We start from the raw sequence: 14828 nt of genomic DNA on the forward strand, positions 1-14828 counted from the left end.
TTCCATGTATCAAACCTACACACCATATGTAAATTTTATCCCATTATGCATTCATAACATTGATCAGAAACGAAACCTGAAACTTCTAAGGGTTCTCATTCTCAAACAACAAGGCATTTGAAAGCAACTATATGCTTCTAAAAACTCAATTTATCTGCCAAAGAAGCAGGAATGTTTCACTTTTTTAAACAGAATCAATAGACATTCCAGAGATCATATTGGGCATGTAACTTCAACATTCCTACCCCAACTGAAACCAACATAAGCTGGCCCACTGTCTTCCATAGTTATTCCTGCACTTTTTGTCTTGCTGCATTCTATTTAAAAAAATGGGGTAAAAAATTAAACCATGTCAGATGTAGACACTGCAAAATCAATACACTTAGGAATCAGGCTAGCAGCAGTATCAGAACAATGACTTGGAAATAATTAATAGTTATCAAGCAGGATGGGATGAAATGGGGAAGGAGACAATTGTCATCATCTTTTATGACAGCATTTATATTGTTTGCTAAACTCCTGAACTCTAATTTTAAGTTTAAAAACAAGGACTGGATTCTGGGTTGTATGCAACCCTTTTTTCTTTCTCTCATTTCCATGGTTTGAAGCAAAAAAAAAATCTGAGCCCACACATCTGGCAAATTGGAGGGTTTTTTTTGTTCTTTCTGAATGATTCACAATTGTTCTCCTATAGCGGGTGTTTTGCTTAAAGCCTCCACTGGTTCTCTTATACTTACCTATAGAAAAAAGCTCTGTAATGGTGTGATTGCCACCGTCAGCACCCAACTCCTAACTCAGGGGGCTCTTGTTGCTCCTTTGATCTCCGGCAGGCAAAAACTTTGTGTTCTATAGTCGAGAAGAAACCAAGGGTACTTTCAGCAAGTCTCCACAAAATAGATTTTGGTTAAGAAACGGGGAAGCTAAGACCTGGAAGAGGGAGGGGAAAATAAGTGCTTGTGTCTAAGGGATTGAGGGGGGGGGGGTGTCTTGGAAAGCACTTGCAAGAAAGGAAATCAAGAACTTGCTCTAGTAATAGTATTTAAAATTGTGACAGACACAGAATCTCCCTTTCACTCTCGTGTTTCAACCCTCCTCCAAACTCAGCTGGAAATCCGCTGGGTTTTTTGTTTTTGTTTTTGTTTTGCAGAAGGGATGCCCCAAAAGCAAATCATGGCAAGATGCTTGGATGTGGGAAAACTGCAGGTCAAAAGACGGCTACAACCGAGGCACCCAAGGCGGGGGAAGCAGCCGCTGCCCGGAGGGTGAGGCGGGAAGACGTGCTCTCATTTCCAAGCACAGGAGGGAAGGGGAGAAAAAAAAAGGAAATATCGTGCTGGGGTAGGGACTGTTACGCTTCAAAATCACTCTAGCTCTGCCGTCATCGCAAGACCCAATAACAGGTGGAGGGGCACCGAGGTAGCTCCTGAAGGGAGTTAGGAAAAGCAAAAAGGGCCCGGGTACCTGGCTGGGATAGCTCGCGCAGCCGGAGTTGCAGCGCCCCGTGCTAACTTTTCCTAAACTCTCCCCTGGCTGAGAAGACGTTCGGCTCCCCACAGCCACCGGAGGCGGCGAAACACCCGGCACGTCCGGCGGCAGTAAACCAGTACCAGGTACAAGAGACCAGACCGAGGGACTTTAGCACAGGCAAAGGAGCTAAAAGGACAGCAAGGGCGAGATTATGGTACTGTAGTGTGCGACTTTGATTGACAGGGGTGGGGGGGTGAGAGAGACAGACAGACAGAGAGAGAAAAACGAGGGAGACTAAGTCAGTGATGCTGCTTGTGTGAAGGATGCGTGCGTCCGTCCGTTGTGGACGGGTGTTGCCGAGCGCTTGGGAAATAAATAGCACGTCTGGGGCTCCCTCGAGCGTGTCTTCCTGCAATGTGCGGCGACCGCTCCTTGAACAAGAAGAGAAAAGGCGCGCGACTCGTTGCGCGGGAAGTTCTCCTTATGCCCGACACCGAGCACAAGGCACGGGGCGGAGTGGGGGTGGCGGGTGGGGGGTGGGAAGAAATCTTCGACGACCCTTCGACATACCTGCACGCATTCCTTACATTGCCCGTGCGAGCGGGAGCGTGTGCATGCGTGCGCGTGAACGTGTAAATTTGTGGCGTCTGTTCTTGCTTTCCTTCCGTTGGATTTAAATGCGTTAAAAGTTACTAATTTCCGCGCGCCTCCAGTCCTATTGCGAGCGTGGATTACCGATCGCAGAAGTGCTTTGACCGGTGTGGGTCTTTAGAAACGAGAGAGGTTAGTACTGTTGTCGGCTTTGTCACTTGTGTCAATAATCGGAGTGTTCCTAACTTCTATAGTTCTAGTCCGAAGGTGTCTTTGTCATGAAATATGCTACGGTTGGCGCGGGGCATTAGCAGTTCAATCGGTCTGATTGTTGTGAAATGCAAGTCTAATAGGCGCGATTAAGTGAGCGCTCTGGAGTGCACGAACTGGCAAATTGTTTTCTGTGGTTTGCACACTTATACAACCCTCGGGATGGAGAGAGGTAGGAAGGGAAGTCTGGCAGCAACCGCGCACGCTCGACCAAGAGAAGCAGCACGGAACTGTGACCCGTGTGCGTGTGTGTGTATGTTTGAGTGCGTGCGCGCGCGCGCGGGCGGGCGAGCGACCGAAAACCGGCGAGTTCAAGTTAAAGTGAGCGGGTGAGGTGTGAGTCCCAAAGGCCTATTTCATTGAAGTTCGCTGCACGAAAGCAAGAGAAGGCAAAAAGCATACGGGGCAAAAGTTTGTTGCAAGTCGACTAAAAGTTCTTCCCCGTCTTCCTCGCCATCAAGTGCCCCAAGTTACCAAAGGAAGCGCACCCGCACCCGCCAGCAAACCCTGCCCGGGTCCGATCGCTCCCACCCTCCCTTTTTCCCCGCTTGAGGGTCTTTTTTTTTTTTTTTTTTTTTACACACGCGCGCACGCACACACAGAGACGGGGGTGGGGTGGGGAGCAGAGAGCAAACGCGGCTTCCAACTTGCTAGGGTCATGTGTGCATCGTCCAGCGCGTGGAAGAAAGAATAGGAAGGAGGGAAAGAGATGAATGAGGTGCACAGATGGGACATAAAGAAAGAGGAAGAGCCCGAGAGGTGAAAGAGCCGCAGCTTTTTCCCCATTGCGTCTTTTAAAGGGCTTTATGCAAAAGCTAGAGCGCGGGGAGAAGGGGTTGGGGGGGGGAAGAGAGAAGAAGAGGGGGATGCCAAGGCACGTGTGGAAAGGTAAGAGGGGTGGGAGGGGGGGGTCCGAGCCGGGGAGGGGGGGTTGTTGTAGAGGAGACGTGAAGGGGGTTAGAAACAAACAAACAGGAGACTTAAAAGTGGATGAGAAAATGCGAAATGGCAAACTCACCCGCTGGAAACGGCCTGGCGGTGCCAGTTAAGGGGCTCCCCCCACTGCGGGCGGGTGAGTGAGTGACTCTGTCTGTCTGTCTGTCTGTCCCTCCCTTTACTCACTCCGTCCCACCCTCCCTCCCTCTCTCCCTTTCTAGCCTGCCAGCCAGCCCCATGCAGGAGGCACAGCGTGCAACACAGGCACACAATAAATAACAATAGAGCCCTCCGCTCGAGTCGGGAACTAGCTTTCCAAAAGGGGAGAGCAGCAGCAGCAGTAATCAGGCAAGGCAAGGCAATCCAGCAGCAGCGGCAGCAGCAGGGAAGGAGGGAGGGAGCAGGAGGAGGAGGAGGGAGGGAGGGAAGTAAGGCAGGCGATCCTCTTCGCCCACTTGGGATCCCCCGCCGCCGCCGTCCGGGCTGCTCGCGGCGGTGCTCCAAGCGCCTCGAGCGTCGCCGCCGCGGGAGCGTGGAGCTTTTTTTGCGCGGAAAAAACACGCTTTTGGGGAAGAAGGGTGAGGAAAAATAACACCCCGCGGAGGGAGATTTTGTTATTTTTTGCTGTTATGAGTCCCTGACGTCACATCCACCTGCTGGGTAAACAAGGCTCAGTGCAAAAAGAAGAAGGGGGGGGAGAGGGAGATACATCGCGTTTGCAAAAAAAAAAGGGGGGGGGAATCAGGGGAGGAGGGGGAGGCAGAGGGGACGGAGCGCGGCAAAGAGGTGTTGGAGCCGGCGGGGAGGAGGAGAGCTGCCGGAGGAGAGTCGCAAGAGATGGGGAGGAAAGGGAGTGAGGGTAGAAAAGCCAAGAAAACTAGACGGGGAGGGGAGGTTTTTTTGGGGGGAGGGGGGCAAGAGCGGGGGGGGGGTAGGGCTGAGATTGGAAGAGGTTGAGTCGATTTCAATTAGGTAATCTTAGGCTCGCTTTTGTTGGATCCTTTCTAGATCTCCAGAAAAAAGGAATCCGAGGTCCTCCTCTTCCCCACCCCCACCCCCAAAAGCAAACAAACAAAACAGACGGGGGGGGGGAGAGTGAAAGGGAAGGAATTCAAAAGTGCAAATGCTGCGCGAGCCAATTTCCTCTTCTCCCCTCTGCTTTCTCTCTCTCTGTGTCGGGCGGCGCGCGCTCTCTCTCTCTCTCCCCCCCCCTTTCTCCCCCACACTTGCCCCTTGCACTTTACCCAATGAAAAGAGGAGAGTTCGGGAGGTGAAAGTTCATTAGAAGGACAAACGCATGTGTGCAAAGAAACAAGACACGTCCACCATCTCTTTTGAAAGGCTCGCCTGCCCGCTGGCCCTTGTTGCGTGTTTGTTCTAGAGGTGAAGAAAGTCTCTTCGATTGCAAGGAATTTCGGCATTCAACCCACGGGCTTGCTTTAAAAAAAAAAAAAAAAAAAAGGCTCCCGGAGAACAGAACAACAAAACTTCCTCCTGGTTTTGGTTTTTGAGAGTGGTGGGTGGGTATCGATATGCCTTCCCTGCTTTCTTCCTATAAAGTTGACCACAGGTTAGCATGTCCAGTGTGGTTTTAACCTAAGTTACCTGCTTCTGTATCCATTCTGAAATAAAAGTTTGGAGTACAAGAATACTCCAGAAAAAAGTTTGTTTTCTTTCTGGTAAGATTGGTTTCCATCAGCAGGAGATAAAGGGAATAAACTTTTTTTCTTTTTTTCCTTCTTCAAACGTCAAATTCTCTTCACAAATTTGCTAAAGTTTAACTCTTCATGAGAAGAAGCCCTAAAAGGCGGAAGGGGTAACCATTTCTCCACATTTGTCCCTTGCTTAGATGAGCTGGATAAAGAGTGCCTTCGAGGAAAAGACAAGATAGGCATTTTGCAAACACTCTTGAATTCAATGCGTTTCCTAATGTAATACATTACATTGTATTAATTGTAGCACTGAGGCCTTTATTCTCCTAATTTAGCCTATTGGCAATCTTTTACAGGCTGAAAAAACGCAGTTTCAATATTTTTTCTAATATATATGAGTAATCAGCTCTTCAAAGCCGTTTCTGAAAGTATCCAAGCTAGTCCTGTAATACAGAATCATAGTCCATTATATTTATAGATAAGTAAATCAGAGAACAGAAAAGGTTATGTTACCTGTGTCAAGTTCACACAATGAGTCAGTGGTAAAGCTGCAAGTAATATTCAAAGCTTCTTCCGTTTCTCAGACCTGTGGTTTAACCACTAAACAATGCACCATACTTGACATGCATAATCTAAAGACTTATTCGCTCATTTTATACTATTTATAAGTATGGGCTCTGAATGGATCCCTAATAAAACACTTTCATAGCCTCAATAATCTATTCTTACACCTATCTTATAAGGAGTTTTATAAATATTTATGCACATTTTAACCCATGACAGGTAAGTATTAGAGTGAAATAATGGCTCCATTATATGCAAGTTTTTAAAAGGCCTACACCTTAACCTTGCACATATAAACCTTTCATACACAATTATTTTTGCCTGGTCCTTGGTTTTGCATATGTGACTTAATTATATGCCCCTTTGCCTATCAAAGGGATCCCAGTTACCAAAATACTTGTCTTACATTTTAAACCTATTTTATTTATTTTTGCCTGGTTTTAAAATTTCCACTGGGAATTTACAGCATTTAAGCATTTTCACAAATGCTTAATTTTGAATGAACGTTGAACAAAGAATAGAAGATAGATAACTTTGAACTTAGTAAATGTGCGTATAAGACCATAACCAGTTATAAATACATGGCTTTGCAAATGATCCCTGTCTAAATATATTACTAGCAATATTAGTATAATAGTCTACTTGGGAAAAATACAATTTTAAAATAATTTAAAGCATATTTCAAATTAAACTAGGTATCTGTTTATCTTTTGGGGAAATGATAAAAATAAAACACATTTAGCATTTGGGTTAAAATAAATTGTGGTCTGAACTGTATTCTCCAATCTTAATTTTTTGTAAATTGTCATGTATTTTTGGATTCCATGTAATGACAGAAATCACCTGTAGTGATCTTGGAAAATACCTCATTCTCTAGAAAATATTTGTTTGTTTGCTTGCTTGCTTGTTTATTTAATTTATATGCTGCCTGTCTTGCCATAAGCAACTCTTATAGGGACTGGGAACTATATAGGACCCAAACGTTCTCCATATCTCAATATTTATTGATTAACCCTTGGGACATATCAAAGTGCAGAGTTCCAGAAACAAATTATTACTAAAATTTGATAAAAGCAATTTAAAATGGAATTGAATAAAATACAAACATCCTCCATATAAAATGTTCAGCATTAATTCTTAAACTGGTAAAATGTTATTGGATCCATGTACCGGTATGTCTCTAAATTAGGCCTTTGGTCCAATTGTGTAGTGGCCTAACTAATTGAAAGGATGGAATAATGAAACAAGTACATACTGGCTTTCCTGAATGTAATAGACATTTTTCATTCTATTAATATTACTAAGTTCCATGTTTCTTTTGTATGATGTCAAATGACATAAATAGACATGTTGATTTCTTACATTGATTAATACACTATATATAAAACATTGAATTTAGATTTGCGTTGTAAAGCACACTACAATTTTACATTTGTCTTGCAACAAGAAAGGTTACCTCCTAAAATTTGATGACATTTCCAGATCTAATTAATAGCTATCAGAATGCTTTATTAGTTGCAAGATGCATATGTGTCACATGAGAGTCTTTCTAACACTAAAATGCAGCGATTCTATGCACCAGATTATCATGCTGTTTAAATCATTTTTCTCCTTTGATTAATATAATCAAATATAGATTTACTATTACACCGCTGTAAATTTCATAGGTTAAAGAATTTATTGTATGAACTGAAAAATAAATACTTTGCATTTTCATTCCAAAATGCTCAGATTAGTTTTAATACTATGATGAGTGTTGTAAAAGGAATTGATATACATGTCCAATGGATTACAGTTAAAACAAACAGTTCATATTCAGTCTGAAAGGATATTGTAGAATTTAAATATTACTTTAATCATTTCAGTTATGAGGTTCAGTTTTTGTTATTGTTGAAAGCAAAAGTTTTTTGGGGAAAATATTGTCATAGTATTTTTGCCTTGTATAAGGAAAATCAATGGATATAAGGATGCTAAAAGTTTCTATCAGGCTCCCGGTTTCATTTTTAATTTATTTTTTTTAATTTCATTTATTGCTTCATATTTTCTTAAATTTTCTTAAATTACTATAGATATATACATTGAAAAATTTACTGATAAATCAGTTTAGTAGTGCAAATTTGATAGTAGAATATTGGTATTTTGGAATAAGAAATACCATAAAATAATAAGTCTTTTTAATGTTGCAATATGAGGTGTTACATTCCAGTATCTGTTCAACAAAAATGATGAAGGTTTGCATGTCCATTTGGTAGATATTAATGGGGATCTTAACTGCAGCTTAACATATTGTTCATTTTCAACACTGTCACGTTGCACTCATATAGAGCACATTTTAATTTCTTGATCAGTAATCAAATGGAAGTTTCTTTTGGCAAATTAAATCGGGAAGGATTTTTGTGTGGAAGAAAGGATATGGGAATATGACGCCACCTTTTGGTGATAAAAGTAAATACTACCGATTTGAATTCTTAAGAAAGACTCCTGGTACACTTTTTAAAGAATAAGAGCAAAGTACTTACGCCTCCTGTAATTCATTATATTTTAAATAAAGAAGAGGAAAATCATTAAGATAAATATTTGTATGGCAAAAGATAAAAAGTAAGTACATCTAAAATTATTCTTTAAGTACATCTAAAATAATAGATGTATTTAAAGAATAATCTCTAATCTCGATGGATGTGTGAAAAGCTAGAAAAATTTGCACTCAAATTACTACAGATTTTGAAAATGCTATGAAAACCAAAGACTTTTCTTTGGAATTGATGGCTAAGCAGCTGGGAAAAATATGGAATTGTGTTTCTATATATGATGACTAGCAAGACTAGGCACAAAGGTGAAAGATTCAACTTCATCCATAATGGAAAAATGGGTAGTGAAGATGATGGAAATTGCTGGAATGGCCAAATAGACTACTTTAATTAGAGATAGAACATTGTCTAAATTTAAGGGTGATTAGAAACCTCTTACTGATTTTTCTGCAGGAAACAAAATAAAATAATGTCATGTGGTTTTGATGATTCAAATAAAAATAATAGATTTTAGAAAAAATAATGCTGTTGCTATTTTATATTTGTACTTACAACTGCTGTAAAAGAAAATCAGAAGTCACTTTATATATTTTTTCTTTCATTTCTGCATTTTTGTCTTTGCTTTTTTCATTTTTTTTTATTTTTTAATTCTAAATCTTTTAATTTTTTATTCTGTGTTAAAATTTTTGAAAAATTTTATTTTAAAAAAGAATAATCTGTAATCATATTTAGAAAGCTATACCATAATATGAATAGACAAAATTGTCTAAACTGTCAGAAAAGAAGACCAATATAACAATAAGCTTCATGTTGTAGCTCATCTACCTGAAATAAAATGAATTAGTTGTAAATACATGAGACCTAGGATAGAGGTGGAGATGTTTGTCAACCTGTTTTAATTTTCTCTTTGCCTTTTTCCCAGCCTTTTATTCCTACTTGAAGAAAAGTCATGAAGAATAAAAGCAAAAGGTTTAAAAATAATTACGATAGGTAAGAGATGTTAGGATTGCTCAACCTTTTTTGGGGGAAAAAAAAGAACAGGCAGGCATTCTATGAAAAGCCAAAGCACTTGAATAAACATGTGTTTATGATTAAAAAGATGGGCTGTCTTGTTTTTGCTGTGCTGATTTAAGCCAGTCTGCCAGCTCTATAAAATGTGATTAATTCCTCTGACAATAACAGCAGTGGGATTTATTCCTTACTCCTATGCAATTGTTAATTGCTCTTGAATTGTTTACTGCTGTAGTTGTTTTACAAGTGCAAAGACAAACAGAAAGAAACTCCTTCCCCTTTCAAACCTTAAATCCCAGGTGTGATTGAATGCTTGGCAGATTTTGGTAAGGGTGTACACAGGTTATGACTACAGCTTGTTAGTTTAAAAAAATGGAGGTGATGACGCCTCTATAATTATAGGTGTTGCAGTTTTAAAGTCAGAATGTTTTTCCATCCATTGCTCTGCCCCACCCCCTGTATCCTATGAGCCATGTTTCCTGGAGTCTTTCAGATTTTAAATGTTTTGTGGGGATCCTTAAAATCCATCAACAAGCCTTTGTCATGAGGAAAACTATGAAATTAATTTTGAAGTTGTTTATCCATCATATATACACACAGTAAAATAATGCTATTGTTTATTAGAGAAAGGCAGTTATTTTTATTTTGCCAATGTGCTTCTGAATGTAGAGCTTTGTAGGACTGAAAATAGAATTTAAGAAGGGAAGGATTTTAATTAGTTCATAGCTAGTGCTTTTTTCTGAGCAAGGTATGTAACGCTTCTAGCAATTTGTCAAATATTCTTTTTGACATTGTAATTTTATTTTTGTTCTGTAATTGAAGCAAGCAATCTTGAATGTGTGGATATAATAATGGTTCATTTAAAAATACAATTAATTGATCTGTCACTTACTGCAAGCCAGTTACTTAATTCATTGATTACCTGGGCAGAATATCTTCTATTTTGAACCTGGATACCTTTTTAGAATTTTAACCTGATGGGTATATGCAGTTACTGTACTAAAATTATGTTAAATTTATACTGAAAATGTGTTGATTAACTTGTAGTTTTGTGGCTGAGTGAAGAAAAGGGGTGGGGAATTGCTACAGCTTGCTATTGTAAAGAATTTCAGACCAGGTATTATTCAGCATGTGAAGCATGCTAGTTTAGTTAAATTACATCAGATTTCTACAGATGTTAGATAGGCATTAATAAATTATGGGCTTATCCAGAATAGTCTGATCTAGAGTATTTCAGATGTAAATAACATTTGAAGCTAAAAGTTTGCCTGTGCTTTCCCTGCTATTTTCATTTGCAAGGCTGGATAATTCTAATATATGCAAAACCATATAATAGAATTATTATATGCCATAAATAAAATACATTGACTTCAATGGAAGTTTCTCTTGGAAAAAAATATTGATAGCTTGCATCTTAATCTCACCACTCTCTCTCCTCCCAGCTCTTTAATGTCACTCTTCATATGAAGTTGCTCTTCTTGCATTTTGTCTGTAACAAGGTATCAGAAAATCTTATCTGGATCTATACCATATATCATTTAATAAAAAGATGAAGCTATTCTGTTTATTTTCTCCAATAATATTGGAAAAACCAATCACTGCCAGATTTATAGAAGCCCTTCCCTTTTCTTTTGAGATGAAAAAAACTGCAAAAAAAATGAGAAATAAACATGCTATTTGTGCTTCCTTCTTTGACACAGTCCATGCCTTTACATTGCCTCTTTCTTTCTCCCAGTGTCACACAACAATACATAGATACATTTGCTTCTGTCTTCCTGTTAGTGGTGTCCATTGTGTACCTCTAATTCTCTTTGGAGGCGCGTCTGGCTCAAGGAAGAGAAAAAATAATTATAATGAAGTATTTTCTTCTGTTTTTAAAAGATGGATGATGCAATCATGTTTCAAATAGATTTTGAAGAAAGGAAATAATGAGGTAAGACATCTATTCTCTGCCTATATCATGTCACATAAATTAAGAAATGGCTTGTTTGGATGTCAGAAGAACATCCAAATAATTCAATGGCAAAAATTTTTGGCAAAAGCTACATCAGAAATAATAGAAATATGACATTATGAATTTCATATTCATAATGTCATATTTGGAAAGCCGTTTTAAAAATGCGCTCTTAAGGTTTTTTTTTATGACTTTAAAAACCTATTGATTTGACCCAAAGGCTCATATTTTATGTTTGTATCTGTGTTGAAGGAAGTAGGAAGTTACTTTTTTCTATAGCTTTTTTTCCTGTGCTTCCCAATTTTTCTTTCTCCCTGTCCCTTTTCCTTCTAATTTTATCTTTCTCTTTTGCTATTTAACATATTTTTAATGTTTTACTTATTGTCTATTGATACATTCTTTTTTTAAAGACCAGTAGATGAGTAAGTTTCAAAATTACCAATATATGTCCAATGCTTACTGATCAGTTTGTTTCAATGTTAGCTGATTTCAATTTTTTAATTTTAAATCATTACATAATTTGCTGGTAAAATAATGCAAAGTGACTGGGGGTTTATTTTCCCTTCTTTTGATGAAATGTTTTTGTTTTTGCTTACTGTGTTAAATCTCAGAAAATTAAAATTTGATGATATTGAAAAAGGTTGGGGAGGGTGAATGTGAAAAATCCAGAATCATCACATAACTCTGTGATCATAGACTGTATCTGGTTTAAATTGCATGAAACCTGCTTGTCAGTTTGGGGTTGGACAGCCAGTAAATTTAAAAACAAATAAATGAGATGCAAACAGCATGAATGAAAAAAGTGTATAGGTTAGTGTGCCTGCCAACCAAAATCTAAGCATAGAATTGCCCATAGTATTATTTTGAAATATCCTATATAGTAGAGTATGAAATAGCATTATCAAACATAGAAGGAGGCATTAAAGATTGAGAAGAGTCAAGGCAGCAATACCTAAACGTGTGCCATAGTTCTTTTAAAAAAATCCTTGTACAAGTGGCTGTCTGGGCTCTTGTACATATTTGAGTTAGCAACTGTGTGTGACCAGAGAGTCTACCAGGCAGCAGATTGTAATCACACTCAATTGAACACTATTACATTCTCACTATACAGCTTTCCTGTCAGTGTGAGATTGGGCTGGGGTGAAGTATGCATTCTTATTGCCTCTCTACAGCCCTTTTACAAACACCCAAAGGAAATCTTTACAGTAATCCAAAGAGACGCTTTTGTGTGTAATGATATGTGTCTGTGCACTAACATTCTGAATTTTAAAATCATTGAACATAATGGCCATTTTGAAACTTTCATAATATCCAGAAACAGAATGTCATACACCACAGTGGGCTACTCTACTCAAGGAGCAGGGGGGTGTAGATAATAAAGAACTTATTCATATGATTTCATCAGCCAAATAAAGCATGTTTTGCCAGGTCCTTGATTATTTTTAATAACCACTCTTTCACTTATTACACTTGTGTTGTTTTCTGAGCCTGAAACTGACATTGAAATCAGTCTATACCTGATCCAAACACTATTAAATGTATTCCATTGTTATTCCATTGTCTGAAAATTCTGTATCATCCTAAACAAATTATACACATACTTACAAGTAATTTTTTGAGTTATATGAATTTTCATTTTGCTTGAAAACCCTGACAGATTTTTTTTTTTACATCACTTCTTCTAAAACAGTTCTGTTTCTTCAATAAGTTTTCCATAGAAAATTCTAGTGGTACTTTTTTTTCCTGAATACTATAGTTTCTAATGTCAACTAACATTCATATGTAAGTGTATAACTCACACTAAACTGGAAAATACTTTTTTGTCTCTTAGCTTATAAAATAAACCACATCTCAGCTTTCCCATATGAATAGTTTTTACCCAAGGTAATGTTACGAGAAATGTAACTGATAAGAATAATTAAATATCACTGATATAGGATTGATATCTAGAGCAAATTCTTGCTTAGTGCAAAAACATACTTTCGTATTTTATTCTCCCACACCCTTCTTAGATTTCCTGTAAACATCTTCTCATAAACAACTACCATATAATTCCATTCCTTTGGAGTAAGTTTAGATATATTGATGGATGGAATTAAATAGAGGAGAAGGAGACTACTTTATTATCTACTGAATCTTGGAATGTGGGCCTGGATCAATAGTCTTTGTAGTTTTAAGAATCAAAATCCCTTAGAAGACTGAGCTAAAGACAAATAGTTACACAATTACAGAATGGCCTGATTCCTTGACCAACACAACTTCTTTGTTGCTTAAAATCCAGCACCCTCTCCTCACTTTCTCGAAAGAATATGATAATAAGCTCCAGACTTAATTCCACTGCATCATTTTGGAACAGGACAGTTGAAGGGATTGTTGCTGAATTTCAATTGTTGCTGAAATACTTTTATACTCACCATCGATGTGTATTAATGCTTCAGCTGCTGATTAGACCATGCAAACAAATTTAAAATAGTAGCATGTTTCTCCGAAAATAAGACCCTGTCTTATATTTTTTGGAACCCCAAAATAAGCGCTTGGCCTTATTTTCGGGGAGGTCTTATTATTTTGCGGCATATGGAAGCCAGAGGAAATGGTGAGGACCGACTGCGCATGAATTTAAATATTTTCGGGGAGGGCTTATTTTCGGGGGGGGCTTATTTTAGGGCATGCACTCAAAAGCCAGATTGGATTTATTATCAGGAGGTGTCTTATTTTCAGGGAAACGGTATTATGGTGGCTTTCTGTCTGTCTGTCTTTCAAAATGCAGCATTGAAAACTACTGATTTGTATTGAAATTGGCTTTCTAATGTGCATGTTTCTTTCACAGAAAGAGGCAGCAATTTGCCCATTTAGTCCATTATTGATATTGGTAATAACTCCTAGCCTACTTATCTAATAGATTTTTAATCAAATTATGCAAAATTAATCAGTTATGTTTTTCATGTAAAGCAAAACAAAGCAGAGCTATATTACTTTGAGAGTGTCTAATGAAAGTCTAGAAGCAATTTATATAGTCAACTTGCAGTGTTGAAAATCTTCATCCTGGCCACACAAATAAACTACTATTACCACATGTTAATGTTGGAGTTGCAGGCGAAAGAACGGATGGTTTACCTAAGGCTGCCTAACAAATTAGTAGCAGTGTTCTAATTTTAATAGTGACTTCCAGATTACCACATATAAATGTTATTTGTGAAATTCGGCATTGCATAAGAGGACATCTCTTGATCTCCATTCTGCTTCAGCTCCTTAGTGTTCCCCAATGCCAACATCTGCTCTAGGAAATGCCTATTCTCCAGATGAGATTATTAGGATTTGGGAAAAAAGGAATCCTCTCCCCATCCTGTACATTAAAACCTCTGATTTTCCCACCAACAATGGGAAGAAGTGGATACTACCCTATGTTGTCAATACCAACTTTCAGTCTATTTGTATTCAATATTTAGGATTCCAAACAAAGAACGTTAATTGTGGCAGAGATGTACCAATTTATCTCGGAGCACCAGAGTATATTTGTTATGATAATCTGCCTCCCTATTGGGATAACAGAATGCTAATTCTGTTATCCCAAAACAGAATGCTATTTTTATTTTGGGATGACGCTGCTATATAAAAGTTATCACTGATCGAAATATAATCCACTGACAGATACAACAGTTGAGCAGCTTTTACCTATATGAAGATTTAAATTAAAGCATGATTCAAGTAAACCCTTTGTCTTGAACTGCATTAGTATTTACATTCCTTTTTAATTCTATTTAAGCTTTTATTTAACATGCAGAGTGCAAATATAAATGTAAATATATGCTTTATTTCCATGCCATCTGATTAAACAGAGATCTTATACTTGTGGTT

General features: G+C 38.3%; 1 long non-coding RNA gene across 1 annotated transcript in view; it reads right to left on the reverse strand.

The window, feature by feature from the left end:
• Positions 1 to 3441, reverse strand: part of LOC139309475 (uncharacterized) — a 100907-nt gene extending 97466 nt beyond the window's left edge. The window contains exons 1-2 of the long non-coding RNA XR_011599866.1: positions 3347 to 3441; positions 738 to 846 (exon numbers count right to left, since the gene is read on the reverse strand). This is a non-coding gene — a long non-coding RNA (uncharacterized lncRNA). The remainder of the gene's footprint in view (positions 1 to 737; positions 847 to 3346) is intronic.
• Between the last annotated feature and the right edge of the window lie 11387 nt (positions 3442 to 14828).

Source organism: Pituophis catenifer, unplaced genomic scaffold (assembly GCF_029215685.1).
Source record: "Pituophis catenifer annectens isolate HBS135680 unplaced genomic scaffold, rPitCat1.0.hap2 SCAF_2, whole genome shotgun sequence".
In the NCBI taxonomy this organism is placed as follows: domain Eukaryota; kingdom Metazoa; phylum Chordata; class Lepidosauria; order Squamata; family Colubridae; genus Pituophis; species Pituophis catenifer.